The sequence below is a fragment of the Muscardinus avellanarius genome (genome assembly GCF_963383645.1).
Source record: "Muscardinus avellanarius genome assembly, chromosome: 16".
NCBI classification, from domain to species: Eukaryota; Metazoa; Chordata; class Mammalia; order Rodentia; family Gliridae; genus Muscardinus; species Muscardinus avellanarius.
In genome coordinates, this window is record NC_137802.1 from 49,491,574 (window position 1) to 49,500,440 (window position 8,867).

The following is an 8,867-nucleotide window of genomic DNA, read 5'->3' on the forward strand; positions in this document are numbered from 1 at the left end:
CACACACATACACACATATAATGAACCCAGGACTTTTACCTAGTAACTTACTAAACAAATATTTATTGTGTACCTACTATGAGCTAAGAACTGTTAGTGGTCCTGCAAGTACCTAGCAGTAATAAAGATAGCCCAAAATGCTAGTCAGTAAAAGGTGGAAAAAAGAGATACTAAGTAAACAAGTGAATATAACTCCATAATTATCTGTGATAAATGCCATGCATAGAATTAAAGTTGGGTAAGATGTCAAAATAGTGACTGGGTTGTCAGGGAAACCTTTGAAAAAATGATATTTAAGATGAAATCTCAGCCGGGCGTGGTGGCGCACGCTTGTAATCCCAGCATTTGGGAGGCTGAGACCGGAGGATGGCGGTTCGTGGACAGCCTCAGCTACTTAGTGAGGCCCTCCGCAACTCAGTGAGACTCTGTTTCAAAGTACCCCTGACTGACCAGAGAGATGCTTGGTTTTGGATGGCAGTTCTAAGGCAAAGGGACAACCTCAGGTGTGGAAGACACAACTGTGACTGAAGGAGTGTGAAAGCAATCAGCTTGGTGGGCTGAATTACCCACTGCGTTCCTAGTAATGGTAAAGGAATTTCACAATAATGATGCACCTGTAGTTCACTTTCTACTGATTCATAGGTGATATCCAGTGCCTGGCCATATGGTAAGGCAGGAGGGCAATTGTAACGTGGCTTATTAAAGGGATTCTTCTTGTAAATGGGCAATTGAACTAAATAGACACTTCGCAAAAGAAAAGATATAAATGACCAATAAACACATAAAAATGTTAAACAACATAAGCAATTAGGGAGATGCAAATCAAAATTAATCTGAGCTGGGCGTGGTGGCACACGCTTATAATCCTAGCATTTGGGAGGCTGAGACAGAAGGATCGCAGTTTGCGGACAGCCTCAGCTACTTAGTGAGACCCTCTGCAACTTGATGAGACCCTGTTTCAAAATAAAGAATAACGCTTGGGAGGCGGAGACAGGAGGATCGCGCAGGTTTGAAGCCAGCCACGCTGGCTTAAGAGACCCTGTTGCCAAATAAAATATAAAATAGGTCTGGGAGTGTAGCCCGAAGGTAGAAGGGCTTCCAGGAACCCCAGTACCACACACACAAAAAAAAGAATAAAAAATTAGGACAGGGGGCATAACTTGGAAGTAGAATGCCCCTGAGTTCCATCTCCAGTATTGCAAAAACAAAAACAAAAACAAAAACAAAAAACACTGAGATTATATCTAACCTCAATCAGAACGGCAACCATCAAGAAGTCAAACAACAGTAAATGCTGGTGAGGACATGAAGAAAAAGAAACTCTTCTACACTGTTGGTGGGATTGCAAATTAGTATAGGTGCTATGGAGACCAGTGTGGAGATTCCTCAGAAAATTAGGAATGGGCTCACCATATGATCCAGCTATACCACTCCTGGGTATCCAAAGAAACAGATCAGAAAAGAAAAGAAAATTATAGTACTAGGTTACACACACACACACACACACAATACAGATATATGTATATATTCACACCTGCTATAAATGTATATATCCACATACATTTATAGCAACACAATATCCAAATTATAGAACCAACTTAGGTGTCCATCAACAGAAAATGGATTACAAAATTAGGGAAAAACACACAATGGAATTATACTCGGTAATAAAGAAGAACAAAATAACGTCACTTGCAGGAAAACGGATGGACCTGGAGAACATCACGTTAAGTGAGATGAGCCAGTCACAGAGAGTGAAGGAGCATATGTTTTCTCTTATATGCGGAGGCTAGGGAGTAATCAGGAGAGCAGAGGGACTTCAGATAACGGAGGAGAAACTCCAGTGGAGCCAGGGAGAGGGTCTAAGGTAAAAGCGGGGAGAGGGAGGATCAATGAAAGAATCACTTCCATCAACACGTTCCAATGTCAATCTCAATACGCTGTATGGAAAAGGGGGAGAGGTTGCGGAGGGAATGGGGAGGGAGCCGGGGAAAGTCCACCAAGTGTGTGTGCCTGTATAGCAATATCACTATGAACCACATTATGATGTGAGACTATAATGTACCAATAATAGTATCAAAATAATTTTTTGAAGTAATGGGGATGGAACCCAGGGGCATTGTACATCTGAGCTATACCCCCAGCCCTACTTTTTTTAGTCTTTTTAATTTTGAAACAGGGTCTCACTGAGTTGCAAAGGGTCTCACTAAGTAGCTGAGGCTGCCCATGAACCCCCTCAGTGATCCCTTAGTGATCCTCTGGTCTCAGCCTCTCGGATGCTGGGATTACAAGTGTGTGCTGCCATGCCCGGCTTTAAAAATGATTTTTTAAAAAAGGAATTCTTGTATGGGGGCAGTCTTATGAAAATCACTGTGATGGTCTGGGAATAACAGAAAGAAGGAGAAACAGTAGCTGAGGGTAAAGACATGAATAAATGTGTTCTGTTACATGTTCTTGAGTCATTTTAGCAAATTATTGAGCCTGAGGGGGTGAGTGGAAACCCTCAACTTTGCAGCCAAGTCAGACAGAAGTTCAGGTAACACCTGGGGACCTGGTACTTGCAACTAGTGTCTGAAATGGGGAGTCTCACAATACCAAGTCCTTAAGCTGTAGGGTCTATGCTAACTCTGAGAGTTAGTATCAGAACTGAATTGAACTGAAATTTTTGGCATCCAATTATTGTATGGAGAACCGGAGAACTGGCTGTTGGTGTTTGAAAAATCCCAGATAAACTTTCTGCAATGAACATGTATTATTTTTATAATAGAAAAGAGTAGGCCAGGTGTAGTGGTGCACGCTTGTAATTCCAGCATTTGGAAGGCTGAGAAAGGAGTATCACGGTTCATGGACAGCCTCAGCTACTACTTAGGCCCTTTGCAACTCAGTGAGACCCTGTTTCAAACTACAGAATAAAAAACAGGGTTGGGGTGTAGCTCTCAGAGGTAGAATGCCCTTGGGTTTCATCCCCAGTACCATAAAAAAAAATAAATAGCCGGGCGTGGTGGCGCACGCTTGTAATCCCCGCACTTGGGAGGCAGAGACAGGAGGATCGCACAGGTTCGAAGCCAGCCACGCGCGCTGGCTTAGGAGACCCTGTTTCCAAATAAAAATGTAAAAATAGGTCTGGGAGTGTAGCCCGGAGGTAGAAGGGCTTCCAGGAACCCCAGTACCACCACCAAAAAATAAAAAATAAAAATAAATAAATAAATAAATAAATAAACTTTTAAAAAATAAAGTTAATATAACTTGCTGATACCTTGTAACAAATATTAATTGCCAATATCTGTGAAGTGAATAAATCTAAACCACTTCTCACTAAACCCACACATTTAAGTTTCCCTTGGAGATATAATTTCTCCTACTAACCCTTAACTATATTGATAACCATTCGGTTTTCTTCTGCACACTACAGCTCACCTCCTGTATCTTCATCTTCGTTGGTCAAGGCTTCTGCACTGTCCACATTTTCTATTTCACAAGGTTTTCTTAAACTGTAGTCACTCAAAACTGCTGGACTTGCTAAAAGACAAAAGAGTTTTAAGTATGTAATCAACTTTAAAGAATTTTTATAAATATGTACTAAGCAGACCTTCGTTTAATGTTCAGATTCACGAACTCCCTTAGAGATAAATAGTATTCCCTTTACATATACCTAAAAAAAAAAAAAGTATATATGTGAAAACTCTTCAGTTGAGAAATATGCACAGGATTTATGCACCCTTCTGCTACATACAACTTTCTTGAATATTTCTCCCACCTGGGTAAAAAATGCACTTATGTTCCTTTTGAATTATTTCTTCATTGGTATATTTCATGATATCCAGTAGGATGCTATTGCTACTTATGTCCAAGAACTGTGAATGTGTAGCAATGATACATACTGATCACTTGATAATCCACTAGGGGGAAAAATGCTTTCCTATAAGCTTCTATGTGCCCCATCCTATTTCCCCTTCTGTTTACATGACAAATATGATTCTGTGGAAAATGTATTGAGCCCCAAATTTCTTTAATTTTTTGGATATTTACTAAATGTTCAAAAGGCTATAGAAGCCAGGCATGGTGACACACGCCTGAAATCCCTGTACCTGGGAGGTTGAGAGCCTGTTTCAACATAAAACAGGCTGGGGGTGTAGATGAGAAGTAGAATACCTCTGGATTCAGTCCCTAGTAAAACACACACACACACACACACACACACACACACACACACACACACACACACATTTAGAGATGAATAAGTCATCGTGCTTATTATCAAGTAGCTGAGGCTGGCTGTGAACCCTGATCCTCCTATCTCAGCCTCCCGAATGCTGGGATTATAAGCGTGTGCCACCATGTCTCAGCAAGAGTCTACTTTCTGCATAATATAATATGTACTTTATGAACTCAAAGATTTTGTTCAGTACAGCCCAGAAAGCAGGAACATTTTTACATGTGTAGAAAAATATAAAAAACATGGGATGAGAGATCAGAAGTGGCCTATAAATCTAAAATATTTACTATCTAGCCCTTTGCAATAAACATGTGCTAGCCATTGTTCCAGAGTGAAGCAGAACTTGTTCAAATTTAAGATACTCTTTTATTCAACAAAATCTGACTTTATAGAGACCAGTTAAAAATAAAAAAAAACCACAGTGATCAACATTAGGCAGAGTGTAGTTTAGACCTATTTTGCTAAATAATTTATAAGATAAGCTGGGCATAGTGGCACATGCCTGTCATCCCAGTATTTGGGAGGCTGAGACAGGAGGATGGCAGGTTCAAGGACAGCCTTAGCAATGTAGAGAGACTCTCATCAACCTATTGAGACCCTGTTTCAAAATTAAAAATTAGAGCCAGGTGTGGTGGCGCACGCTTGTAATCCCAGCATTTGGGAGACTGAGACTGGAGGATCATGGTTTGCAGACAGCCTCAGCTACTTAGTGAGGCCCTTTGCAACTCAGTGAAACCCTGTTTCAAGCTAAAGAATAAAAAATAGGACTGGGGGTGTAGCTTGGAGGTAGAATGCCTCTGGGTTTCATCCCCAGTACCGCAAAAATAAATAAATAAATAAATAAATAAATAAATAAATAAATAAATAAGGGCTGAAGGTGTAGCTCAGAGGTAGAATGCTCCTAGGCTCGCTTTATCCCCAGTACCACCAAATAATAATAATAATGATAATAATAATAATACTAATAGATAAATTATTTGTTTTCATCAGCAAGAATGAACCGTACTTTTTAGAAAATACATTTTTAGAAAATACATAGAAAGTAGCCGGGCGTGGTGGCGCACGCTTGTAATCCCCGCGCTTGGGAGGCAGAGACAGGAGGATCGCGCAGGTTCGAAGCCAGCCGCGCGTGCTGGCTTAGGAGACCCTGTTTCCAAATGAAAATGTAAAAATAGGTCTGGGAGTGTAGCCCGGAGGTAGAAGGGCTTCCAGGAACCCCAGTACCACCAAAAAAAAAAAAAAGAAAAAAAGAAAATACATAGAAAGTACATTTTTAGAATATACATAGAAGGCCGGGTGTGGTGGCGCACGCCTGTAATCCCCGCGCTTGGGAGGCAGAGACAGGAGGATCGCGCAGGTTCGAAGCCAGCCGCGCATGCTGGTTTAGGAGACCCTGTTTCCAAATTAAAAAAAAAAAAAAAAAAAAGTAAAAATGGGTCTGGGAGTGTAGCCCAGAGGTAGAAGGGCTTCCAGGAACCCCAGTAGCACCAAAAAAAAAAAAAAAAAACCTAACAAAAAAAGAATATACATAGAAAGTACATAGAAAATACATTTTTAGAAAATACATAGCATTTTTATTGCAATCAGAAATACCTTTTTTTTTGGTATTTTCAGTAAAGGTTTGTTTCTAGAGAGGAAAGATCCAATGTTACCTGTGGACACAGACTGCTCCTGAGAGCTTTTCAGTTCCACGTTTGGTTGTATATCTGAAAAATAAAAAAGTTAGATATATGTAATAGGGTACATTTCCACCGATTTGAGTATTCCAAATTTGAGAAGGATATCATTTTGAAAAACTTAGCATCAGAATTTCTCTTTTTTTTGGGGGGGGGGAGAGAGTAACTGGGGATCAAAGTTGGGGACATTCTACCTAAGAGTTATACCCAGCCCTTTTTACTTACGTATTTTGAAATAGGGTCTTACTAAGTTGCTGAGGCTGATCTTGAACTTGTAATATTTCTGTCTCAGACTCTCAAGAACTGGGATTATGCGTGTGTCACCACACCTGGCGCAGAATTCCTCTTTTAGAGCAAGACTACGCTTCTATGTTCTACCTAGAAGTGTCTCCAGGAGAATGGAAGGAATTACAGGCATGGCGACGTTGCTCTAGGAACTTTCTACCAGACATCTACTTATGCCGAGAACAAGAGCACGGGGTGGTCTGGACAGAGAAAATGACACAGAGAACATCCATTACCCACCAACGATTTCCTACAATCATATTATCTTTGCTTCATCACCTGTTTCCCCACCTGTTCATCACTATCCATCTGTCTATTCGATGCATTTCAAAAGCAGTTGCAGGTATCAGTACACCTCATCTCTAACACTTCGGCTCATGTTTTACTTAGTACAGTTCCATATTCAGTTACAAGATTGTGTGTGTGTGTGTGTGTGTGTGTGTGTGTGTGTGTGTGTGTTACTGGAGATTGAATCCAGGGGTGTTCTACCTCCAACATACACCTCTTTTCTTTATTTTTTCTTTCTTTTTTTTCTTTTCTTTCTTTCTGGTGGTACTGGGGTTCCTGGAAGCCCTTCTACCTCCGGGCTACACTCCCAGACCTATTTTTACATTTTTATTTGGAAACAGGGTCTCCTAAGCCAGCGTGTGCGTCTGGCTTCGGACCTGCGCGATCCTCCTGTCTGCTTCCCAAGCGCGGGGATTACAAGTGTGGGCACCACGCCCGGCTTTTATTTTTTCCTTTTGAAACAGCATCTCACTAGGTTGTTGAAAGTCTCGCTACATTGCTGAGGCTGTCCTTCAACTGATCCTCCTTTCTCAGCCTCCCAGTAATACTAGGATTACAGGCATGCACCACCACACCTAGCTTGGTTATTAGATTGTGTGTGTGTGTGTGTGTGTGTGTGTGTGTGTGTGTGTGTGTGTGTGTGTTACAGGGCATGGAACTCAGGGGCATTCTACGTCCAAGCTACACTCTCGGCCCTATTTTATTTTATTTTGAAACAGAGTCTCACTAAGTTGCAGATGGCCTCACTGAGGCCAAATTGCTGAGGCTGGGTACTAACCTAAGATCCTCCTGTCTCAATCTCCCAAGTACTGAGATTACAGTGTGCACCATCACACCAGCTGGTTGTAAGATTCTTAAAGGTGAAAATTACATATAATGAAACACACAGATCTTAAGAACATCATTCAGTGACTTTTAAAAATTCATTTACCGCCAGGTGTGGCAGCGCACACTTGTAATCCCAGTACCTGGGAGGCTGAGGCAGGAGGATCTCAGGTTTGTGGCCAGCCTCAGCTACTTACGAGGCCCTCCACAACTTAGTGAGACGCTGTTTCAAAATAAAGAATACAAAATCGGGATGGGAGTGAAGCTTGAAGGTAGAATGCCCCTGGGTTAAATCCCCAGCATCATGCACACAAAAACTTCATTTACTCAGCCAGGCGTGATGGCGCACATTTGTAATCCCAGTACTTGGGAGGCTGAGACAGGAGGATTGCAGATTTGCTACCAGCCTCAGCAACTTAGCAAGGCAGACACTGTTTCAAAATAAAAAATAGAACTGAGGATGTGGCTCAGAGTTAGAATGCCCCTGGGTTCAATCCCCTGTGCCCCAAACCAAACCAGAACATTACAACCATCTCAAGTCCCTTTCTAACCCCCACCCACATATTCCAGTGGGAGCTGCTGTCTTGGTTTTTTTCCATTGTAGATGATTAGCCTACTCTAGAACATGATAAAATTGGAATAGTATAGACACAGGGGATAACTTCTTTGGCCTGAGGCTTTTTTCACTCGACATGTTTCTGAGATGCATCATTCTGTGGTGTTTATCAGTAGTACTTTTTTGTTAAGTAGTATTCCATTATATGAATATGCCAGCTTGCTTCCAGTCTCTTGCTGAAGGACACCTAGATCATTTAGTTTGGTTGTTTTGAATAAAACTACTATGATTTTTTTTTGTTTTGGGGTAGTACTGGGGTTCCTGGAAACCCTTCTGCCTCCGGGCTACCCTCCCAGACCTTGGCTGGCTTCGAACCTGTGCGATCTTCTTGTCTCAGCCTCCCAAGTACTGGGATTACAAGCATGCGCCACTATACCTGGCTTTTTTGTTTCTTATTTAAGAAAACTTTGTCATCCCTAAGTTGTAAAGACATTCTCCTGTTTCCTTCTGTAAGCCTTTATGCTTCCTGTTTTATGTTCTGGCTTTTATGTGTGAGTCTATGATCTATACTGAATAAATTTTTGGCAAGCATGAGGTAGAAGTTGAAGTTCGTTGTTTTCCAGATGGATATTTAGTTGTTCCAGTGCCATTTGTTGAAAAGCTTTTTCTTTCTCTATCAGACTGCTTTCATCCTTCTGTCAAAATCAAATGACTTTAAGAGTAGAGACTTAGCCAGGCACGGCGGTGCACCCCAATAATCCTAGTGCTTGGGAGGCTGAGACACAGGGATCTCAGTTTCAAGGCCAGCCTCAACAACGTGGCCAGACACTCAGCAACTTAGTGAGACTCTGATTACAGAAAAAAAAATTAGGGCTGGAGGTACAGCTTAGAGGTAGAACACCTCTGGGTGCCATGCAGAATACCTAAATAAATACATAAATAAGTAGATAATCATGTTATCTACATGATATCTACTTCTTTCCTTCCCATCTTTCATTTCTTCTCTTGTGTTATTATATTG

General features: G+C 41.3%; 1 protein-coding gene across 1 annotated transcript in view; it reads right to left on the reverse strand.

The window, feature by feature from the left end:
- IKZF3 (IKAROS family zinc finger 3) overlaps positions 1-5,917 on the reverse strand; it is a gene marked incomplete at its 3' end in the record, with an annotated part of 75,169 nt that extends 69,252 nt beyond the window's left edge. The window contains exons 1-2 of the mRNA XM_080714240.1: positions 5,869-5,917; positions 3,418-3,519 (exon numbers count right to left, since the gene is read on the reverse strand). The remainder of the gene's footprint in view (positions 1-3,417; positions 3,520-5,868) is intronic.
- Positions 5,918-8,867: the final 2,950 nt, after the last annotated feature.